Consider the following 25,596-nt stretch of genomic DNA (forward strand, 5'->3'; position numbering starts at 1 on the left):
TAGATAACCTGAGGATGGCAATCACACCGATATATGAATACTGTAATAAAAATATAGTCGAACACAGCAGCGTCTTTGGTCTTGCAGCTTAATATACACTCCTGGCAATGGAAAAAAGAACACATTGACACCGGTGTGTCAGACCCACCATACTTGCTCCGGACACTGCGAGAGGGCTGTACAAGCAATGATCACACCCACGGCACAGCGGACACACCAGGGGCCGCGGTGTTGGCCGTCGAATGGCGCTAGCTGCGCAGCATTTGTGCACCGCCGCCGTCAGTGTCAGCCAGTTTGCCGTGGCATACGGAGCTCCATCGCAGTCTTTAACACTGGTAGCATGCCGCGACAGCGTGGACGTGAATCGTATGTGCAGTTGACGGACTTTGAGCGAGGGCGTATAGTGGGCATGCGGGAGGCCGGGTGGACGTACCGCCGAATTGCTCAACACGTGGGGCGTGAGGTCTCCACAGTATATCGATGTTGTCGCCAGTGGTCGGCGGAAGGTGCACGTGCCCGTCGACCTGGGACCGGACCGCAGCGACGCACGGATGCACGCCAAGACCGTAGGATCCTACGCAGTGCCGTAGGGGACCGCACCGCCACTTCCCAGCAAATTAGGGACACTGTTGCTCCTGGGGTATCGGCGAGAACCATTCGCAACAGTCTCCATGAAGCTGGGCTACGGTCCCGCACACCGTTAGGCCGTCTTCCGCTCACGCCCCAACATCGTGCAGCCCGCCTCCAGTGGTGTCGCGACAGGCGTGAATGGAGGGACGAATGGAGACGTGTCGTCTTGAGCGATGAGAGTCGCTTCTGCCTTGGTGCCAATGATGGTCGTATGCGTGTTTGGCGCCGTGCAGGTGAGCGCCACAATCAGGACTGCATACGACCGAGGCACACAGGGCCAACACCCGGCATCATGGTGTGGGGAGCGATCTCCTACACTGGCCGTAAACCACTGGTGATCGTCGAGGGGACACTGAATAGTGCACGGTACATCCAAACCGTCATCGAACCCATCGTTCTACCATTCCTAGACCGGCAAGGGAACTTGCTGTTCCAACAGGACAATGCACGTCCGCATGTATCCCGTGCCACCCAACGTGCTCTAGAAGGTGTAAGTCAACTACCCTGGCCAGGAAGATCTCCGGATCTGTCCCCCATTGAGCATGTTTGGGACTGGATGAAGGGTCGTCTCACACGGTCTGCACGTCCAGCACGAGCACTGGTCCAACTGAGGCGCCAGGTGGAAATGGCATGGCAAGCCGTTCCACAGGACTACATCCAGCATCTCTACGATCGTCTCCATGGGAGAATAGCAGCCTGCATTGCTGCGAAAGGTGGATATACACTGTACTAGTGCCGACATTGTGCATGCTCTGTTGCCTATGTCTATGTGCCTGTGGTTCTGTCAGTGTGATCATGTGATGTATCTGACCCCAGGAATGTGTCAATAAAGTTTCCCCTTCCTGGGACAATGAATTCACGGTGTTCTTATTTCAATTTCCAGGAGTGTATAATGTGCTTACATGACATATACGACGCAGCGGGCCTAGACGAATTCAAATACAAAATGGATCGCATACGTATTGTCTTGTTAAAAATATAAAGTAGAGAAGCACCAACACCAGATTTCATTTCTGTCTGCGTTATCATAAATGTTCTATAGCACAAAACGACATGAGGCAGAACATTTTAAGCGTAGTAGCCAATGAATGTAAAGCAAAAACAAAACAAACTACAGCAAGCTACGACTGATCAGGTTCAAATTCAGCATTTGTCGAAGTAAAATCAAACGACCACCACGAAACACAGACTGACCTTTCAAAACGTGAATAATTTTAGACGCATCAACGTTCATATTATAATCAGCCTCCACATTCATCCCTGCTTTCTAGATTTTAGGACGCCATCTACACACATGGCGCACACAAAGGGGAGAAGTCGCGGCCACTGAGCGCTGAATCACGCAGCAATCTGTTAGATAACAATGCACAAATAGAATGACTTCAACGACTGATAACAGACTTAGAAAATGTCAAAAGCAGCGGAGTGCTTTATAACGATGGGCCTACAAGAGTTTCAGATAAGCGCGTCCACGAGCGCACAAGCAATGAAAACTCTCGTGGCAAATACGGCACGTTGTCCATAATTACATTGAAGCGCCAAAGAAACTGGTATAGACATTCGTATTCAAATACAAAAATATGAAAACAGGCAGAAAACAGCGCTGCTGTCAGCAATGCCTACACAAGACAAAAAGTGTATGGTGCAGTTGTTAGATAGGTTACTGCTGCTACAATGGCAAGTAATCAAGACTTTTGTGAGTTTGAACGTGTTGTTATAGGCGGTGGTCGAGCGATGGGAGCATCTCTGAGGTAGCGATGAAGTGGGCATTTTCCCGTACGTTCATTTCACGAGTGTACCGTGATTATCAGGAATCAGGCAAAAGATCAATTCTCCGACATCACTGCGGCCGGGAAAAGATCTTGCAAGAACGGGGCCATCGACAAGTGTCAGCGTGCGAAACATTGAACGAAACATTATTGATATGGGCTTTCGGAGCCGAAGGCCCACTGGTGTACCCTTGATGACTGCACGACACAAAGATTTACTCCTCGCCTGGGCCCGTCGACACCGACATTGGACTGTTGATGACTGGAAACATGTTGTCTGGTCGGAAGAGTCTCGTTTCCAATTGTATCAAGCAGATGACCGTGTACGGGTATGGAGACCTCCTCATGAATCAATGGATCCTGCATGTCAGCAGGGGACTGATCAAGCTGGTGGAGGCTCTGTGTAGTGTGACATGGGGCCCGTGATATGTCTACATACGACTCTGACAGGTGACGCTTACGAAAGCATCCTGTCTGATCACGTGCTTCCACTTACATCCATTGTGCATTCCCACGGACTTGGGCAATTCCAGCAGGACACTGCGACTCCCCACACGTCGAGAAATGCTACAAAGTGGCTCCAGCAACACTCTTCCAAAGGACTTCCGCTGGCCACCAAACTCCAGACATGAACGATATTGAGCATATCTTGGATGCCTTGCAATATGCTGTTCAGAAGATATCTCCATCCTCACCTACTCCTACGGATTTATGGACAGCCCTGCAGGGTTCATGGTGTTAATTCCCTCCAGCACTACTTCAGACATTATTCGAGTACATGCTACGTTGTGTTGCAGTACTTCTGGGTGCTCGCGGGAGCCCTACAAGATATTAAGCAGGTTTACCAATATCTTTGGTTCTTCGGTGTAGATGACCCTTGAGAATAATTCACACTCTGTGCTGATCAGTCATTAATAATTACAGTAACGGAGAAATAAGTAAATGCAAGTAGTTATTTATAAAATATATTATGTTTTGAATAGTAGTAACGAATATTAGCCTGATTTTAAAACATAGATATCAATACGCACAATAATTGGGTAACATATAAGAAGCGTATATTGTCACTGTGAGATCAATTTCATTTATTAAAAGTTATTTGTTTTACTTTGAAAATGTAGTTACCATTTATAACGTCATCATCGTTTACTTTCTGGCTGCATGTTTGTTTATCTTTTCTTTTTTTTTTTTTGGGTCATCAGTCGACTGGCTGGTTTGATGCGGCCCGCCACGAATTCCTTTCCTGTGCTAACCTCTTCATCTCAGAGTAGCACTTGCAACCTACGTCCTCAATTATTTGCTTGACGTATTCCAACCTCTGTCTTCCTCTACAGTTTTTGCCTTCTACAGCTCCCTCTAGTACCATGGAAGTCATTCCCTCATGTCTTAGCAGATGTCCTATCATCCTGGCCCTTCTCCTTTATCAGTGTTTTCCACATATTCCTTTCCTCTCCGATTCTGCGTAGAACCTCCTCATTCCTTACCTTATCAGTCCACCTAATTTTCAACATTCGTCTATAGCACCACATCTCAAATGCTTCGATTCTCTTCTGTTCCGGTTTTCCCACAGTCCATGTTTCACTACCATACAATGCTGTACTCCAGACGTACATCCTCAGAAATTTCTTCCTCAAATTAAGGCCGGTATTTGATATTAGTAGACTTCTCTTGGCCAGAAATGCCTTTTTTGCCATAGCGAGTCTGCTTTTGATGTCCTCCTTGCTCCGTCCGTCATTGGTTATTTTACTGCCTAGGTAGCAGAATTCCTTAACTTCATTGACTACGTGACCATCAATCCTGATGTTAAGTTTCTCGCTGTTCTCAATTCTACTACTTCTCATTACCTTCGTCTTTCTCCGATTTACTTTCAAACCATACTGTGTACTCATTAGACTGTTCATTCCGTTCAGCAGATCATTTAATTCTTCTTCACTTTCAATCAGGATAGCAATGTCATCAACGAATCGTATCATTGATACCCTTTCACCTTGTATTTTAATTCCACTCCTGAACCTTTCTTTTATTTCCATCATTGCTTCCTCTATGTACAGATTGAAGAGTAGGGGCGAAAGGCTACACTCTTATCTTACACCCTTCTTAATACGAGCACTTCGCTCTTGATCGTCCATTCTTATTATTCCTTCTTGGTTGTTGTACATATTGTATATGACCCGTCTCTCCCTATAGCTTACCCCTACTTTTTTCAGAATCTAGAACAGCTTGCACCATTTTATATTGTCGAACGCTTTTCCAGGTCGACAAATCCTATGAAAGTGTCTTGATTTTTCTTTAGCCTTGCTTCCCTTATTAGCCGTAACGTCAGAATTGCCTCTCTCGTCCCTTTACTTTTCCTAAAGCCAAACTAATCGTCACCTAGCACGTTCTCAATTTTCTTTTCCATTCTTCTGTATATTATTCTTGTAAGCAGCTTCGATGCATGAGCTGTTAAGCTGATTGTGTGATAATTCTCGCACTTGTCAGCTCTTGCCGTCTTCGGAATTGTGTGGATGATGCTTTTCCGAAAGTCAGATGGTATATCGCCAGACTCATACATTCTACACACCAACGTGAATAGTCGTTTTGTTGCTACTTACCCCAATGATTTTAGAAATTCTGATGGAATGTTATCTATCCCTTCTGCCTTATTTGACCGTAAGACCTCCAAAGTCCTCCAAAACTGGATCCCCTATCTCTTCTAAATCGACTCCTGTTTCTTCTTCTATTACATCAGACAAATCTTCACCATCATAGAGGCTTTCAATGTATTCTTTCCACCTATCTGCTCTCTCCTCTGCATTTAACAGTGGAATTCCCGTTGCACTCTTAATGTTACCACCGTTGCTTTTAATGTCACCAAAGGTTGTTTTGACTTTCCTGTATGCTGAGTCTGTCCTTCCGACAATCATATCTTTTTCGATGTCTTCACATTTTTCCTGCAGTCATTTCGTCTTAGCTTTCCTGCACTTCCTATTCATTTCATTCCTCAGCGACTTGTATTTCTGTATTCCTGATTTTCCCGGAACATGTTTGTACTTCCTCCTTTCATCTGTCAACTGAAGGATTTCTTCTGTTACCTATGGTTACTTCGCAGCTACCTTCTTTGTACCTATGTTTTCCGTCCCAACTTCTGTGATGGCCCTTCTTAGAGATGTCCATTCCTCTTCAACTGTACTGCCTACTGCGCTATTCCTTATTGGTTTATCTATAGCGTTAGAGAACAAACGTATCTCGTCATTCCTTAGTACTTCCGTATCCCACTTATTTGTGTATTGATTCTTCCTGACTAATGTCTTGAACTTCAGCCTACTCTTCATCACTGCAGATATTGTGATCTGAGTCTATATCTGCTCCTGGGTACGCCTTACAATCCAGTATCTGATTTCGGAATATCTGTCTGACCGAGATGTAATCTAATTGAAATCTTCCTGTATCTCCCGGCCTTTTCCAAGTATACGTCCTCCTCTTGTGATTCTTGAACAGGGTATTCGCTATTACTAGCTGAAATTTGTTACAGAACTCAATTAGTCTTTCTCCTCTTTCATTCCTTGTCGCAAGCCCATATTCTCCTGTAACCTTTTCTTCTACTCCTTCCCCTACATTCCAGTCGCCCATGACTATTAGATTTTCGTCCCCCTTTACATACTGCATTACCCTTTCAATATCCTCATACACTTTATCTATCTGTTCAACTTCAGCTTGCGACGTCGGCATGTATACCTGAACTATTGTTGCCGGTGTTGGTCTGCTGTCGATTCTGATTAGAACAACCCAGTCACTGAACTGTTCACAGTAACACACCTTCTGCCCTACCTTCCTATTCATAACGAATCCTACACCTGTTATACCATTTTCTTCTGCTGTTGATATTAGCCGATACTCATCTGACCAGAAATCCTTGTCTTCCTTCCACTTCACTTCACTGACCCCTACTATATCTAGATTGAGCCTTTGCATTTCCCTTTTCAGATTTTCTAGTTTCCCTATCACGTTCAAGCTTCTGACATTCCACGCCCCGACTCGTAGAACGTTATCCTTTCGTTGATTATTCAATCTTTTTCTCATGGTAACCTCCCCCTTGGCAGTCCCCTCCCGGAGATCCGAATGGGGGACTATTCCGGAATCTTTTGCCAATGGAGAGATCATCACGACACTTCTTCAAATACAGGCCACATGCCCTGTGAATACACGTTACGTGTCTTTAATGCAGTGGTTTTCATTGCCTTCTGCATCCTCATGTCGTTGATCATTGCTGATTCTTCCGCCTTTAGGGGCAATTTCCCATCCCTAGGACAAGAGAGTGCCCTGAACCTCTATCCGCTCCTCTGCCCTCTTTGACAAGGCCGTTGGCAGAACGAGGCTGACTTCTTACGCCGGAAGTCTTCGGCCGCCAATGCTGATTATTTATCGAAATTTAGGCAGTGGCGGGGATCGAACCCGGGACCGAAGACGTTTTGATTATGAATCAAAGACACTACCCCTAGACCACGGGTATAAAGACAAATATCGCTGAAAGTGCTATCTCGTGTAAAAACAGGTTCTTGTAAATACTGTCCTGCCCATTGAAAAGTCTTTATATGTGCTCTGTTAATGGTCATGGTGAAAGCTACTTTTGTAAGGATTGTTTTCTCATCATTTGGAAATGAATGTCTGGATCAGAAGGTGTGAGTTTAATGTGGTTACGAGCAAAATTTTTTTAGAGTTGCTGAATGTAGGAGTGAAGCCAAACGGATCTAATGAGTTCAAGAATTGTACAGGGTACAACTGAATAGCCGGCCGCGGTGGTCTCGCGGTTTTAGGCGCGCAGTCCGGAACCGTGTGACTGCTACGGTCGCAGGTTCGAATCCTGCCTTGGGCATGGATGTGTGTTATGTCCTTAGGTTAGTTAAGTTTAAGTAGTTCTAAGTTCTAGGGGACTGATGACCACAGCTGTTAAGTCCCATAGTGCTCAGAGCCATTTGAACCTTTTTTTTTTTTTACAACTGAACACCGTTTATTTCTTCAACTAGGATAGAATCAGAACTGATGTGTATTTTTAAATTAGAAATTACATATTCATTATTTGTTGTACAGTCGTCATTTTTTGGCCATACAGACGCTACTGAATAGAATTCTCAAATATTTTGCCTATTGATATATGTGGCATTGAATGTGGTGATAATAAAGCTATCATAACTACAGTTATTAATCGTATTGAGGTTAGAAGAAGTGTAACGAAACGTAGCAAAAGCTGTAAAATAATGAATAACAAAGTATAAAAATAAATATGCATATTAATGTTATTGAGGTTACGAGAATTAAAACGTTACATATCATGCGCTGTAAAGTAACGGCGACTTAAAAGTTAAACAAAGTAAACTATTAATTAAGCTTCGAAAGTAAACTTGTGATGAATAATGTTGTAATTCAGTTTATTCGCGCAGTACATGACGCTTGCTTAAAGAAAGTAAAGAACTCCAACCACTGTTTCGCATAATAGTAAAATTAGATTCTTAATGGATGGCATCTTCTAAATTCTTTGCAACTATGTGTATGAGCGAAATTGCGTGATAGACTACGCTTAAGTAAAAGATCTAAACAACTGCAACAGGTGTCATGTATGTTAGTTACACAAAGTTTCAATAGGCGGCACCTTCTACTTTATTTTGAAAATGTTTTCAATAGAAAGTTTTTTAACGCAAACAATAACTTTAAATCATTTGCGTATTTTACGTCATTAGTGGTGAACGAAATCTTGATGATGATCTCTCAATGAGTAAGTAATAAGGGAGGTCTGTCATACAATAAATATATATGATTAAGAAATACTATTCAAACTCTTATGTATTCTATCGTTGGTGATATGACTTACTATAATAGTATTTTATAAATAATGCCACATAGTGATCTTGTAAAAAGCAGAGAAGTGATTTTTTCTTTCCTTTTGTAACCTTAAGAAAATATTCTGTTCCCTGGTTAGTATTCTATAGTCTAAGCTTAAATATGCATCGTCAGCCGAAGTTCATTCCATTCACTCTGCTGACCATTTATCATACGGTACGTAACAGTCTGCATATTATTTCCTAAGAAAAGCTTGAAAGATATCGTGAATCGTTTGCAAGACTTTCATCGTTGTCGGTCATTAGCAGGCAGTAAGGTGATGATAATAACAAATCAGGTATGGTTTCCTCTGGGGGGCGTCACAGTCCTAATTGCTTACAATGTAAACATACTGCACGCTGGCAATAATATGGTCACCAAACAGCTTGATTCTATAGCCACAGGCGGTAGATGGCAAACACGCACAACCAGGGCCGGTTTAAGGCACAAGCGACACAAACCCGCGCCAAGCGGAGTTCGGTGGCAGAGGCGCCACAACGATAAGATTTCTGTACAGGACAAATCGCAGTTAGTGCCGCCCCATTGGAGCACCAGGCTGAAAGGGACGCCAGAGGCACCGCAGTGCAAGACTTTTGTACTGTGTGTAACACAACTGGCAGTGAAAACTGACACGAGGGAAAATTCACGAGGAAAAGTGGTGGAAGCCAGGAGACGCCAAATTGCTTGTATGGAAAAATATACTCGAGCAGACCTGCGCACACCGCTACACACTGTATGCAGTAACGGTGGTATCTCAGCTAACAAATCTTTTCGATATACAGGCTGTTCGAAAATTCCCGTTACAAGCTTTTAGGGCTTATAGAAGGGAGAGAATATTTTTAACAGGAACCTATGTCCGGAAATGTCATACATAGACGCTACAGAGCGTCAAAGTTACAGGCGCCAGTAAATTTATATTATGTACAGGGCGGTTCCGTGATGCTGGGCACGGATAAATTGATTTATAAATTTATGTATTTATGTATTTGAGGTAAGGGTCCCTAGTTCAGAAACGAACGAGTTGAAAGTTGCAAGCGAAAATCAGTCAGATTCTCTTGACACTGGAATACTTGTACCGGTGCTGTTGTTGCTAAGATGTACGGTATACAACTTTCAGAGGTGGTAATATGGACCAAAACAAGAAAAAACGGTTATCAAACAAGTGCTGTAAAAAGCATATATTTCCGATATTGTGGAACACGTCTCCTCTGTTGAACAATTGCTCATATCTTTTAAGCTATGCAGTTTAGAGCCAATGTTTACTGGCCGTGTTTTCTTGTATTGGCTCATACTACCACCTCTGAAAGTTGTCTGCCCTATAATCTTAGCACAACAGAACCGACAGATGTATTCTAGTGGCAGAAATATCACAACAGTTTTCGCTTATAATTTTCGACTCGTTCGTTTCCGGTATAACCCTTGCCTCAAATTGATACATTCATCCCTCTCTACCATTCTTGAAAGTACATCACCATGGAATCACCCATAACATATAATCAATGACTCTGACCCTCTGTATTTTCATTGGATGACGTTTCCGGAGATGGGTTCCTATTCAAAATATTATGTAATAATTTCCCTCTACAAGTCCTAGAAGATTGTAATGGGAATTTCCGAATACCCTGTATGTGGTGTTTGTTCTTTACGACATGTTCGACAAAACAAACGTCATTTTGACGCTGCAGTCACTATGAATAAAGACATAAAGGAATGAAAGACGAGTAATATGGCTAATGGGCATAAAGCACTGCATCAGTAACGTGTGGAGAAGGTGAAAAATTGGGTACGACCGGAGGGCGTGCTAGGGTAGTCCGTGCAGCTGTGCCCAAATCGTATAGTGGTCCACGCATCTGCCTTGTTAGCAGGAGAGCTGAGTTCGAATCCCAGTCTGACATAAATTTTCTACTTTCCACACCGATTCAAATCAATGTCTACTGACCGCTAATGTCTTTAGTTTCATTGTGTCTTAAATTTTTTTTGAAATTGTTTCACTCTATCAACCTCCGTGAGCTTCAATTGATGACGGAATAGTCTCATTTAAGAAACCACGCGTTCATATTGGCACGCCTTGTGAGGTTTTGGTTGGGCAGTTGCTTGTGGCAACTATCAGGCATCGAACTCTACAACAGGTTCCACATAACGTTTGCAATAATGAAGAACTCTGTTATTATCTACAACAAATCTGTCAGCCACTTGCCACGTTTCTGTGTTAATACCAACCTCGGCACACGTTAAACTGCAATGTGTCAGTTCTTAGTAATTGACGGAAAGTCATCGAGTAAAACGGAAGTGATTTCTGGCGTTCCCTGAGGTAGTGTTATAGGCTCTTTGCTGTTCCTTATCTGTATTAACGATCTTGGAGACAATCTGAGCAGCCGTCTTCGGTTGTTTGTAGGTGACGCTGTCGTTTCTTGACTAATAAAGTCATCGGAGGACCAAAACAATCTGCAAAACGATTTAGAAAAGATATCTGAATGATGCAAAAAGTGGCAGTTGACCCTAAATAACGAAAAATGTGAGGTCATCCACATGAGTGCTAAAAGGAACTCGTTAAACTTCGATTATGCGAGAAATCAGTTTAATCTAAAAGTCATAAATTCAACTAAATACTTAGGTATTACAACTACGAACAACTTCAATTGGAAGGATTGGATTTGATTGTTTGGGGGAAGAGACCAAACTGCAAGGTCATCGTTCTCATCGGATTAGGAAAGGATAGGAAAGGAAGTCGGCCGTGCCCTTTCAAAGGAACAATCCCGGCAATTGCTTGGAACGATTTAGTGAAATCACGGAAAACCTAAATCAGGATAGCCGGACGCGAGATTGAACCGTCGTACTCCCGAATGCTCAATTGGAAGGAACACATAGAAAATGTTGAGGGGAAGGCTAACCAAAGACTGCGTTTTATTGGCAGGACACTTATAAAATGTAACAGATCTATTAAAGAGATTGCCTACACTACGTTTGTCTGTCCTCTTTTAGAACACTGCTGCGCGGTGTGGGATCCTTACCAGATAGGACAGACGGAGTACACCGAAAAAGTTCAAAGAAAGGCAGCACGTTTTGTACTATCGCGAAATATGGGAGAGAGTGTCACAGAAATGATACGGGATTTGGGCTGGAAATAATTACAAGAAAGGCGTTTTTCGTTGTGACGGAATCTTCTCACGAAATTCTGATCATCAACTTTCTCCTCCGAATGCGAAATTATTTTGTTGACACCGACCCACATAGGGAGGAACGATCACCAAGATAAAGTAAGGGGAATCAGAGCTCGTAAGGAAATATATAGGAGTTCATTCTTTCCGCGCGCTATACGGGATTGGAATAATAGAGAATTGTGAAGGTGTCTTCTGGTAAACCTTCCGGGATGTAAGGTCGTGGTCCATGAAACTCTTCAGCTCCTAACGTTTCGTCCAGAGCTGCGCTGGACATCTTCAGAGGGGTGTTTCTCCTCCGGTGAGTCTTGCCGGCAAGACTCACCGGAGGAGAAACACCCCTCTGAAGATGTCCAGCGCAGCTCTGGACGAAACGTTAGGAGCTGAAGAGTTTCATGGACCACGACCTTACATCCCGGAAGGTTTACCAGAAGATATGTCATCCGGTCGTGAAAGCCTTCATACTATGAATTGTGAAGGTGGTTCGATGAACCCTCTGTCAGGCACTTAAATGTGATTTGCAAAGTATCCATGTAAATGTAGATGTAGAAACATCCTTCGCGTACAACCGTCCCCCTAATCGCGTAACCTGTGTTGTTAAATGAAATGCATTCCATTACAGACACTGATAAATTCTTTAGTTTCCGTTTGACGTTAAACTGCTCGTAGATACAGATTGGTTTCTCTATTTCTACAGCCAAAGGTACTGGATAGGACTACCGTTCCCAGAAATCCTACGCCATTTCTGTGTCATTGCATTGATACGCGATGCATGTTTCAAGATTATCCCGCAAAGATAGATAACCTGATGGTTTGTAAGTTATGGATATAAAAACAATATAAAGATGAGGAAATGAGTAGGATATTCTACGGTCAAGAGAGTGATTAATGAAATAATGTGCACAAGCCACACCTGATAGTTTTTCTATTTGAATAAATGACTGTGAAACCTTCCGGAAAATAAATGTCTTTAGATAATTCCAAAAAATCAGTTTGAACAAATTGATCAGGATGATGCTTCAGCTGAAAAATTGGACACTTCTATTAGAGATGACTGTGTCCAAGTGTATTTACAGCTTCACGCAAGATTTCATTTTTTTCGTACGGATTTGCTATTTCTTATGTCTTCCACAATATACTTCCCATGACGATCATTTTGACATCACTTCTTCGTTTCCCTCATTTTAACCATAGGTAGAGTTGGTTTCTGATTGTACATGTTGCTCGGATGTTAAAATGCAAGTGATGCGTGGTTGGTTGTATACGTTGCCGAAGCGAGTCTTATTTTGTAATAACATACGTGCGGTCTTTATCGAAACTCGAAAAACGAATTTAACCTATTGATCAGAATTCTTTGTCTATCATTTGGATGTAAGAAACCCTCTAGTAGTAGCTCGTCACAGTTATTTCGGTTGGTAATTTCATTTGGAATCTAGAACGTATTGTATTGTGGCATATTTGTTTTTGAATACAAAAGTAAATAATTTTCGTTTTCAGTCTCACACTTCAAAAACGTAATGCTCTCTTCTGCCTCCGGTTTTGTTTTCGGCAATGTTAGTTTTATGTGTCCGGTCATACATTATGGATGCGCTAGTGTCAGTTGAATCTACCGATACTGGGTATCACCTTTGACCGATGACGACGGCATCGTACGCAACAAAATTCGCATAGAACAAAGCAGTGAGAAAATTATTATTTTTTTTTCTAAACTAATTTCTGGCATCTAGTTTATGGTGAAAGACTGACCTGTAACGTAGTTCGATATATATATTAGATTTGAAAGTAACAGTTTGGATCTGCTTTGATGACTCCAACAGTGACAAATATGAAGTGTTAGTTGCGACATACCGATATGTAGCGTAGCTAGAGGTTTACGTTAAGTTAAAAGTTGACAGTTCCATTGTGATGAGAATAACCATTATTCTTCATTTGTTCCGTATTTTACGCTGACTGGATTTTCGTGAGCTGAATAAGTCTGCCATCTAATTATTTTGTAGATGAACGGAGATGGGTGTTGTCGGTAGGTTCAATACACCCTTTAACGAATGCAGCAGATCCTTGTGCATATAGCGTACACACTTAGAGATGAAAGGAAAAACGACTAAATACTATGGGAAAGTATTCCAGCAATGACGAAAAACTTATTGCAACACATCTGCGTTTTACTTTCCTTTTTATTGTTTGCACTTGCTCTTGCTAGGATCTGCTTTCTTATAGTATAGCGCAATGCCTGCACGAAGTGTGCAGCACAATTTTTTTTAGTATTTATTAACACTTTGTTACAATAAGCATTATACATGTACTGTACCATACTGATAGCATGAAACTGTTAGCATATTTGGAAAACAACAATATAATCCAGCTTAATATTCTAATAATAAATAATACAAGAATAAACAAGAGAAAGTAAATAGATAGCAACAATAAAATCCTACAGCTGTGTCCAAACCCCCGTTCTCAAACATATTCTAAAATCTGCTGCCCTTCGGTTCAGTGCTGAGCTCGGGAAAACTCGAATTGTACATGTTTTGGATTATCTGTAGCTTTATCTTTGGATTTCTAAATTAAGCACGGTTGTGTGGGACTCGCTAGAATTCGTGTGGCATTTTCTTCTTACATATTTTACACGCTTGAGAAAATGTTTGCGAGAGACATATGTGTTATGGTATAAACAGGTATGCATTGATGATTAAAGCCATACACGAATGTGTGTGCAGAGTTCACCGACACCAAATCACTATGAATGCATCTACGATTTTGTGAATGGACGAAACTAATGTCTAAATACATTAGTTTTTATTCTTTAATTTGAATTTCCAGTGTTTTTAGAAAATATACAGTGGAGAATTTTCCGGCTTGTGCGATCTCAGAACTTCAGTACTCTTGCGAAAGGTATTAAGAAATAAATTTCCTCATTCTTCTCCAGTTATGTTGTAATAGTCAAACCTATTGTCGGTAGAACGTCTCTCTCGTTCCATTTCTTGTGTTTGTGTAAAGGTAAATTCAATCTCCAGTTCCATCGAACATCCTCCCCTTCTGCCAAAGAGCATCATTGTTAAATGTTAGGCCTACTTTGAAGTATACACGGTTGTTTTGGACCAAGATATACCTTACCTCTGCAAAGTGTCTCCAATCCTGCTTTTTGTAATGAGCGGTGTAATCTTACAGTTTTCGATGTCTCGGTAAGTTTATTGCGTTTATAGTATTTTATCTCTTCTAAATCTTCAGAAACTTAACCTTAAGAAAAGTGCGAAGGATTACCTAGAAAATATAAGACATGGTTTGAAATACAATATACTTAATAGGGTTACTTCCATAAACTGTACAAACAGTGTTTGATGATGATGTTTGATTTGTGGAGTGCTCAACTACGCGGCCATCGGCGTCCGTACGAAATCCAAAGGTATTCACAGCCCAAATTGTTACACAGTCCAATCGAGCCACTGTCACGAATGATGATGATGATAGTCGTGATAGTGATGATGAAATGATGAGGACAACAAAATACCCACTCCCCGGGCAGAGAAAATCCCCAACCCGACCGGACAAACAGAGTGTACACACATGTAATCATATCATGGGTGAAAAACGTCTGAGCAAAAGTGGTCTCGACAGATAGAAATGGCAACAAGAATAAAAACTAAAATCTAGATGTAACTTGTTGTCAATTGGATAAAATATTCCATGGAAATACAATGGCAGCTGCGAGGTCGCTTAGGGACAAGAACTGCATCAATGCAGCCGCTACCGTCAGACTAAACGGCTAACAGGCCAAGGCAGCCGCGAGTTGGACAAGAAAACAGATTCGCACCATTCTAGCAAGAAGTAACCGAATTATAAACAAGAGCAAATGAGGCATTGCTGAGACAATTTTAAACATTACAGGTGACAGACAGGAACCCGTGTATGAAAGTTACAACATAACGTAACAGTCTTTCTTTAAAAAAGAAAATACAGTTAACGTAATGTACGGAGAAAACATGAAAATGAAAAGGAGAACTATGTTTAGGAGTCTACATTGAGGAGAGTATCGCCATTCAGACCACTTTTAATTAGCGGCTCTACACCTTGAAAAACGTTTTTGTTGCGTAATTGCAACTGTTCGTTAAGAATGAGACCGTCCTTCAGAGATAGGTGTTAAAAATTTTCTAGCTCTTCTAAGATATTAAGCCTAAAACCTTTCTGCTCCGAGTGCAAGATCTGGGCGTCTTTTACAACTTTAGGATTATGTTCTGTGATTCAGCAATGGAGACTAGGAAATTAACACGAGTTATCAAATTATAAAGCGTAGAAGTAACACCTTTCCTTTAGTTTTTCTGTGACATTTTGACAATATAGCTCACATCTCCAGAGAGAACTGGCCAACAACATTGTTCTGTCATGTGAGTTTGCACGAAACACATCAGCACGGGCAGCTGAATTGCCCTGCATACCCTGTCGGGCTTGTTAATAACATCAAACATAAACAACATTAATGCACTCTGGTCATCGTTCTATCAATTCCAGAGAATTTCGACTAACCGTTATATCCCTGCAGATGGTATGTACGTATATGTACGAAGTTACATTGAAATTTTACCATTTCTTTTCATGCTTCATTTGTTTTATATCGATAGTTAAAACACTAGAAGGAAATACATGACCTGAATTATTCTTCATTGTAACTTACTTTTAGCTACGAATGGAATGCATAATACATTTTTGAACACTTATCAAACTATATAATCTGCCTCAGAGTTAATAAACGCAAATTGTAACTTAGTGGGAAACAGTTACTTTTTATTAAAGTAAATATTTTTCCGTTATGTGACCTTATCCCGGAATTAAGCGCTGTCGGGCTTGGCTAGTACTTGGATGCGTGACCATCCGGGTCTGCCGAGCGCTGTTGGCAAACTGGGCGAGGCCAACTGAAGACACGCGCGGAGAAACAGGCTAAACCTCAAATGTAAAAAGTGAGAGTTAAGTGTTGCCATCTGTTTTCGGGTACAGGAATTATCAAAACTGACACTGGTATCATCCCTAAATATCACTTAGGGGTGAGACTAAGGCCAGTTTTAACACTTCCCGTATCACCTAGAGCGTTAGCACTTCGATGGTTATCCCGTTTTTCCATGGATGTCTTCAGGTGAGGAACAACTTAACTGACAAGGGAACCTCCCCATCGCACCCCCCTCAGATATAGTAATAAGTTGGCACACTGGATAGGCCTTGAAAAACTGAACACAGATCAATTGAGAAAAGAGGAAGACGTTGTATGGAACTATGAAAAAATAAGCAAAATATACAAACTGAGTAGTCCATGCGCAGGATAGGCAATATCAAGGATTCTATGAGCTCCGGAGCGCTGTGGTCCCGTGGTTAGCGTGAGCGGCTAGGGAGCGAGAGGTTCTTGGTTTTAAGTCTTCCCTTGTGTGAAAATTTTAATTTCTTATATAACCAACTTCGCTCTCCAAAATTCCAGGACATGTTCAGATTTGCTTGGACATATGCAGGATTTGACGGTGTACACACGGAAAAATTTGAAAACGTTAAAAACATATGTTTTGACAGAGCACAGGGAAAACTGTACGACTGTGAAACTGTTGCATTCATTTATTGCAGTTTATGTGACAAACTCTTATGTTTTCATCACTTTTTTGGAGTGATTATCACATCCACAAGAAAACCTAAATCGGGCAAGGTAGAAGAATCTTTTTACGCATTCGCAAAGTGTACAAGTTAGGTGGGTCGGAAACATATTCCTATCATGTGGCACACATGCCGTCACCAGTGTCGTATAGAATATATCAGACGTGTTTTCCTGTGGAGGAATCAGTTGACCTACGACCTTGCGATCAAATGTTTTCGGTTCCCATTGGAGAGGCACGTCCTTTGGTCTACTAATCGCACGGTTTTGCGGTGTGGTCGCAAAACACACACACTAAACTTATTACAGTGAACGGAGACGTCAATGAACGAAAGGACAGATCATAACTTTGTGAAAATAAACTTTTCACCCGAGGTAAGACTTGAACCAAGGACCTCTCGTTCCGCAGCTGCTCACACTAACCACGGGACCACGGCTCTCCTGTGCTCACACTATCCTTGATGTTGCCTATCTTGCACATGGACTACTCAGTTTGTATATTTTGCTTATTTTTTCATAGTTCCACTCAACTTCTTCCTGTTTTCTCAGTTGATCTGTGTTCAGTGTTTCATGGCCTATCCACTGTGCCAACTTACAACTAAATCTGAGGGGGGTGCGAAGTGGAGGTTCCCTTGTGATAAGTAACGGCTGCGGTCAAGAAATCTGACAACGGCCAGGAAAGCTGTCGTCTGACTACATGTCCGTCCATAAGCGCATCCAGTTACTCCTATCAGCTGACGATAACACGGTGGTCGGTTGGTACTGTTGTTCGATCCGAGGTGTGCTCGGACGGAGTTTTTTTATTTGATCTCATCCTTGAATAACAAGCATGTAACCTTAAATACGTAGGTGAAGACTGTATATTGACTTGCAATACGCCATTGTAGTACGTCGTGAAAACAACTCATAACAAAGTAACGAATTAAATAGTGGTAGCCGGCCAATGTGGCCGAGCGGTTCTAGGCGCTTCAGTCTGGAACTACGCTGCTGCTAAGGCCGCAGGTTCGAATGCTGCCTATGGCTTGGATGCGTGTGATGTCCTTAGGTTAGTTAGGTTTAAGTAGTTCTAAGTATAGGGGACTGATGATCTCAGATGTTAAGTCCCATAGTGCGTAGAGCCATTTGAACAGTAACTGGTGGTACGGAAATTGTGAAAGTGTGTGTTGGATCAGGCGGCATCTTGCGGGCAGTACAAAGTAGCTGCACATGTTGTTACTTCGCTGGATATCGAAAAATTCGTAGTTACTGCATGATACAATACCGTATCATCGTCTCTGATAACGCAAAGCGCAAAGATTACATAAATCTGTGACTTTAGTGCACTAAGCACTATTATAAAATCTTCAGCAACGGAAGATGTAACGTCATAATTCAAATGATAAAAAGCTCTAGACGCTCTTGAAAGTGTAACGTTTATCGAGAGCAGAAGAGAGATTTATGTCGTACAAAACGAGGACTGCTGCAATCTGGCACTGTACACTGAAACTGCAGAATCGCTTTGTCGGCGGACAGATATTTCTAGACGTGGTAATAGTTGGAGCCCTATTTACGACCTGAATCGGCAATTTGTTCTTTCGCCAGAACGACTGTTGGAGATAAGATGCGCAAAATAATGTTCTCCGGAAACGACTTCCATCGTTTCAGTTTTTGCGTCACTAGAAGAATGTATGAGTTCACAGCGATTGTAAGGAGAGAGAACTGCCGCAATATATCATCCGCTCTGAACCTAGTTTTACAAAGGTTATTGTCTTTCTCGGCAGGGCCAGAGTACTAAAGGTGGTAGAGACGCCCTCATTCTGATCAGCTTCCTGTTCCATAAAACAGTGACACGTCTTTAAAGGTTTACTGCGATCATTAAACTTTCTTTTTGAAGGAGTACAGTGTCGTTCAAAAAAAATTCTTACTTTTCATTCATTTCCCATGTTTGTTTTCTGTGTGCAAACTCTTCCGGGGAAGATGTACACTTGTAGGTTAAACAGATATTTGCCGTTGAAAAATAATGAGCTTTGGACTATCATTCCTCCTATTTAGAACTGCTTGCTTGTCAACGTACCGATCTTACGAATCGAATACAGCTTGGAGAACAAAGGATCGACGTAATCACACTCTCTATCTCTCTATCTCTCTCTCTACAAATATTTTTGTTGCAGTTTAATTTTATGAATGGAATCAGCATCATATACCTTAATTTTACTAATACTCTCTAGGGTCAAAGAAAAACTAAGCAAAACGTTATCCCGTCCTCTTTTTCTTATTTCTTTATCCAGCTTCGGTACAGGGCATGGTTACTAACGGATTTCGCTTGGTTAGTTTAAGGGATGACGAGATGGTCGGATGCCTCTAGGAACGAACATGTGTATTCCAGCTGTAGTTCCTGAGAGGGGAAGAAAAAAACTAACCAGCACGCCATTTGCATCCTGCGGTCCACAGTACGCCGAAGGCGAACAACTGAAGAAAAGTAAATAACAGATTCCCTGAATAAAGCTGTCCGGGTCACTCAGTACATTTCTTTATTTATAATGGCTACTCCTATCATCAGATCAAAAATTATAACTAGTAAAATAACGTCCAGTGTTTTCATCAATAAAAAATATGCATAAATTATTTGATGCCTCACTTACGCATCCGGATTATTTATACTGACTCTAAGACTTCAGCTCGTGGTCTCGCGTTAGCGTTCTGGCTTCCCCAGCACCGAGTCCCGAGCTCAATTCCCGGAGGTCAGGAATTTTCACCTGCCTCGAGATGACTGGGTGTTGTTGTGTCGTCTTCACCATCATTCATCCCCATTAGGGTAGGAGGAAGACAATGGCAAACCACCTCCACTAGGACCTTGCCTAGTTCGGCGGTGCGGATCTACCGCATCGTTCCCCTACGCTCTGTCGAGTATGGGACTTCATCATCATACGGACTCAGAACGTTCTCTTGCAAGTTCTTTGTTTTGATCTGATGATTGCAGTAACCGAAAAGATATTATCAACAGAGAAATATATTGACCCATCAAGACGGCTTTATTCACAAAAATCCATAGCGATCGCAGACTCATACAGGAAATTCATTTTAATTGGTAGTAAAAGAAACCAGATAGCACCAATAATTTATTCGAAAAAAATACTAAGCAAGTTACAGGTTGTTAGCCTTGTCTTTGGTGAATGGAATTCTAGTCAGTTGGAACGGGCAGTTATTCCTGCCACAGAAGAGACGGTTGTTCTGGTATGCATATGTAGGATGCAGGAATTGTGTCACTGGCAGTGACTGGCGGCGAAACATATGACAGAAGAGCGGTGAATTGACGACATTCAAGTTTTGAATAAAAGTCCTTTTAAGAGGTTAAAATATTCAAATGTGTGTGAAATCTTATGGGACTTAACTGCTAAGGTCATCAGTCCCTAAGGTTACACACTACTTAACCTAAATTATCCTAACCTAAGGACAAACACACATACCCCGCCCGAGGGAGGACTGGAACCTCCGCCGGGACCAGCCGCACAGTCCATGACTGCAGCGCCTGAGACCGCTCGGCTAATCCTGCGCGGCTTTTAAGAGGTTAGCCAAGAAGAATTTAATGCGCAAAAAAGTGAGATACGATAGTAATAAAGAATGGAGAGATATGCTTGAAGTTTTCTGAGGCTGTAGTTGAAGAGGAACTGAAACCTCTAGAAAGGGCAATGACAGAGATTAGAGAGAGAACCTTAAGTACGAGGAAGGTAACTGCGAAGAAACCATTGGTAACAGAAGAAATATTTCAGCTGATCAACGAAAGAATGAAGGACAACAATGTTAAGGGAATTTCAGGAATAAAAAAAAAAACAGGTATGAAATAAGTAGGAACTGCAGGGAAGCTAAGGCGAGATGGCTACATGAGAAACGTGCACAAATCGCAAAAGAAATGATTTTTGGTAGGACTGGCTCGGCATTAGAAAAGCCAAAACAACATTCGATGAAATTAAAAGCAAGGGCGATAGCATTAGGGGTGGGATGGGAATTTCACTTTTAAATGCAGAGGAAAGACCGGATAGGTAGAATGAGCACATTGAGGACCTCTTCGAAGCAGAGGACTTATCTGATAACATGTCAGAAAAAGAAACCAGTACTTGATAGGGAGGAGGTAGGAAATTAAGAATTTAGAAGAGCTTTGGAAGACTTTAAATCAAATAAGGCAGAAGGGATAGGTAACATTCCATAGGAGTCTCTAAAATCATTGTGGAAAGTGGCATAAAAATGATTATTCACATTGCTGTTTAGAATGTGTGAGACTGACGATATACCATTAAACTTTGGGAAAAACATTACCCACACAGTCCCAAAGATTGCAATAGACGACAGTTGCGACAGAACCGTAATAGGTGGAAGACAAAGAACGAAGTTCACGGATTAGGAAATGGTGTAAGACTGGGATGTAGTCTTTCACTCCAGCTGTTCAATCTATACGTCGAAGTAGCAGGGAGGGAAATGAAGGAAAGGTTCCAGAGTGGGATTAAAATAGAAGATGAAAGGATTTCAGCGTTAATATTTGATGTTGACATTGTTATTCTCATTGAAAGTGAAGAGGGATTACAGGTCCTCCTGAACAGAATGAAGAATCTAATAAGTACAGAATATGGATTGAGAGTAAATCGAAGAAAGACGAAAGTAATGAGAAGTAGAAGAAATTAAACAGAGGGAAACTTAACTTCATAAAACGTGAACACGAAGCAGGTGAATTTAAGGAATTCTGCTGCCTACCGTAAAGAAGAGAATAGAGGCATTGGAGCTGTGGTGCAACAGAAGAATGTCGAAAATTGGATGGACTGGTATGATAAGGAATGAGGAGGTTCTCTGTAGAATTGGTGAGGAAAGAAATACATGGAAAACATTGAGAAGAGAGATACGACATTCAATTCATAGAACATGTAAATTAGTATGTTCTGCAAAAATAATTAGTATTTGAACCATGTCGTCCCGCAGTTCAAGGTCAACATCGATATCGCAGCGCAACGACACCTACCGGTAAAATGTGCCTGCGGCTATCGTTGTCGCTATAAACCGAAGGTGATCGATCACTATGACTTGAGCAGACGTGCAGGATGCCTCGCAGAGGTGTGCGCGAACCGTACCGTCAAATCAGTGAGTATGAAAGAGGGAGCATTATTGGCACGAGAAAATGTGACGCATCCGTCCGGGAAATTGCTGCTCGTGTTCGACGATGTGGAACACGAAGAGATGGGTCAGGTTACACCATCCACACCGCCCTATGAGCTGATCATCACCTCATCCAAATGGCATTGCAGGATAGATCTGAGTCCTCATCGGCTCTCGCGCAACATTGGAACAGTTTAACACATCGCACACTATCAGGAGCGACAGTCCGTCGCCGTTTACTACGGCATGGGTTACGTGCTCGTCGTCCATTCTCCGCCTACCTTTGACGAAAGTAAAAAAAAAAAAAAAAAACATGCTAGACGTCAGTGGTGCATGGAGCGTCGTCGATGGGGACAGGAATGGCATCAGATAGCGTCTTCGGGCGAATCCAGACTCTCCCTGTTTGAAAATGATGGCCGTATTTTCGTTCTCCGCAGACAGGGGGAGCGCCATCACAGTGCCTGCATTCGCACAAGACATAGAGCGCCAACTCAAGGCCTTATGGTGTGGTGTACTGTAGGGTACAGTCACAAATCAGTGTTGGTACATGGCCAGGGCACAGTGACCACTACGACCTATTTTAATGACATCCTGCGACCCACAGCCATATCGTTCCTACACAACACCCTAGACGCCATTTTTAACATGACAATACCGTCCACATTTTTCTCCCCGAAAACGTGGTTTGTTGGTTTCACAAGATGTCAGCCTTTTGGTCTAGCCCGCCAGATCACCAGACTTGTCGCCAATCGAAAATGTGTGGGATATGGTGGAACGACAGGTGCAGTACTGTGACTCAATGATAAACACTACAAGTTATCAAGGCCCATGGTAGACCCAGTGCCTCCTAGAAAACAGTGCACTTGTTGAATCGAAGTGACTGAAGTGGTAATCATTTCTGCTGTCCAAACTAATGTACATATCCTGTGAATATGAACGTCCTATCTCTAGTCGTTCAAGGTGTTCTGCTTTTTTTCTGAATATGAGAGTATGTTGTATCCTTTCGCCCATTATGTACATTGTGTTACTTTTAATCATGTTAGGAGTAAGCTGCCAGTTACTGCAACAATTAGCGATAATTCACTAAGTATCGCGAATTTTAGGAAACAGTTCTACGGACTTGACCTCTCTAGAAACAACTACGTAGTGTTCGAAGCGTCCCAGAGAGGAAATCAGATACTCTGCCAGTCCTTTTATCCACAGTAATATATGCCATCGTGGTACGGAGGACTAGAATGTTGTCAGAATTTAATATGTGACACATAATCTAACTTGGAAAGCAAATTTTTTCAACGGAAAGTTTCGAATTTTCATGTTCCTTACAGCAATAAAAAACGTGAAGTAACTGCCTTTAATATAAACGATTTACAACATATCTACTCCTATAGTCGAACTGATACGCCCTTGCGCATAGTAGAGAAGACATCACAGCTTTACAGAGATGTTATGAAATGTTTGTAGAGTGAACGCAGTAACCTTAGCTTTCCACCTGCGTATTGGACATATTGACTTTTCCATTTCAAGTTTAAGTGAACAGTCAGTCAACTCTACTGAAATGGTTGTGTATCTACTTCATGGATAGAGATTGTGATATTTATAAGCAAAAAGAAGTAATAGGGCGGGTTCCAGGTTGTGTTGGGCTAAGTACTTACACAAAGACAGCTAACGTACGAGTTACTAACACTGTTCCGAAGACTGAGCCAATGGTACTAAAAAGCATCCGTCAAGCAAGACTCTGGAAACATTCAACTTAAAAGAAACCGCCCTTTTCCGCGTAGATGTGAAGTCTTTCATCAGCACTCAGTCAAACACCAACTGCACCAGTACGATAAAATGACACATGTGTAGCAAGTACTCCACTATTACTCAAAAGAACAGCAATGTTCTGCTCTTCCTATTTTGTATCTCGGTTTGTTGACCGAATGAGTTCTGAAGCGTTGTTTGGTCCGTCCTTGCTTTCCTGCTTACGTAGCTGTACATTTTCTGGATGAAGTATTTTAGAAGAGACGGTGTCCTCAAAAGTAGCAATATTGTGAAATCCCACTTCGTTGGAAGATATCACACTTGATCTTATTGGACGTATGTGATTACATCATGATGGAGCCCCAACTCGTCCCACCTGACTTTAGTTACCTTGCTCATAAAGATCTGTGTCAGACGATATCTGAAAGATTTTTGTTCTTCGTTGTCACAACAATCCTCTACATCCACAGCTTGATTAGAGCAGGAGTGCTGTCCAAGAATGGGACAGTATTCTGCAGAAAAGTTTCCACCAACTCAAGAACAGCATGCCAATGAAAATCGAGGCATATTACAATGCATGGGAAGGATGGTACAGAATGTTAACGAGTAGGAAATTTACCCCGCGCCGTTTAACGAGTAGCAGAGTTTGATTCTACAGACATGCAAAGATGTGTACTTTACTATAGAGTTTTATGTCGAGCATTTCTTTATTTTAATTTTACAGTAAAATTATTTGTTTAATTTCAGAAGGCTTATTATTTCATTCCGGGTAACGGCCTTGCCGCAGTCGATACACCGGTTCCCGTAAGGTCACCGAAATTAAGCGCTGTCGGGCGTGGCCGGCGTTTGGATGGGTGACCATCCGGGCCGCCATGCGCTGTTGCCATTTTTCGGGGTCCACTCAGCCGCGTGGTGCCAATTGAGGAGCTACTCGACCGAATAGTAGCGGCTCCGCTCAAAGAAAACCATCATAACGACTCGGAGAGTGGTGTGCTGACCACACGCCCCTCCTATCCGCATCCTCAGCTGAGGATGATACGGCGGTCGGATGGTCCAGATGGGCCACTTGTGGCCTGAAGATGGAGTGCTATTATTTCACTCCCACCTCCCCTTGAATCTAGGTCCATGTATCTTCACAGATATGCAGACGGTGCTAAAGTTTCTTTGAGTATATTTACTTGACGTTCGTGCTTTCTGCTGTCTTCTATGTAGAAAACATTGTACCTTTTTTCTCACTGAATTTCAGCTGAAATATTATATTTAAAATCATTTTACTTCCTATGACATCAACACCAAAAGGAGTACTACACATTCACCTACGTTACACAGCCGGCCTCAGTGGCCAAGCGGTTCTAGGCGCTGCAGTCTGAAACGGCGCGACCGCTACGGTCGCAGGTTCGAATCCTGCCTCGGGCATGGATGTGCGTGATGTCCTTAAGTTACTTAGGTTTAAGTAGTTCTAAGTTCTAAGGGACTGATGACCTCAGAAGTCCCATAGTGGTCAGAGTCATTTGAGCCATTTCTTTATGTTACACAGATCGAAAAATTGAATTGTAGATGAAGAATAAGACGGGATAAGGGATTATGATGTACATAATAGCGACAATGGAAAGTACGGAGGGTGTGGAATAAAATAAAGAGCCAGATTGTAAGACATTTACACTGAACCTTTCTGGTATTACAAAAATCAGCG

General features: G+C 42.0%; 1 protein-coding gene across 1 annotated transcript in view; it reads left to right on the top strand.

Annotated features, from left to right (window-relative positions):
- LOC124795343 (glutamate receptor 1-like) overlaps positions 1-25,596 on the top strand; it is a 680,176-nt gene that overhangs the window by 505,749 nt on the left and 148,831 nt on the right. The window lies entirely within an intron of this gene.

This window comes from Schistocerca piceifrons, chromosome 4, assembly GCF_021461385.2.
Source record: "Schistocerca piceifrons isolate TAMUIC-IGC-003096 chromosome 4, iqSchPice1.1, whole genome shotgun sequence".
In the NCBI taxonomy this organism is placed as follows: domain Eukaryota; kingdom Metazoa; phylum Arthropoda; class Insecta; order Orthoptera; family Acrididae; genus Schistocerca; species Schistocerca piceifrons.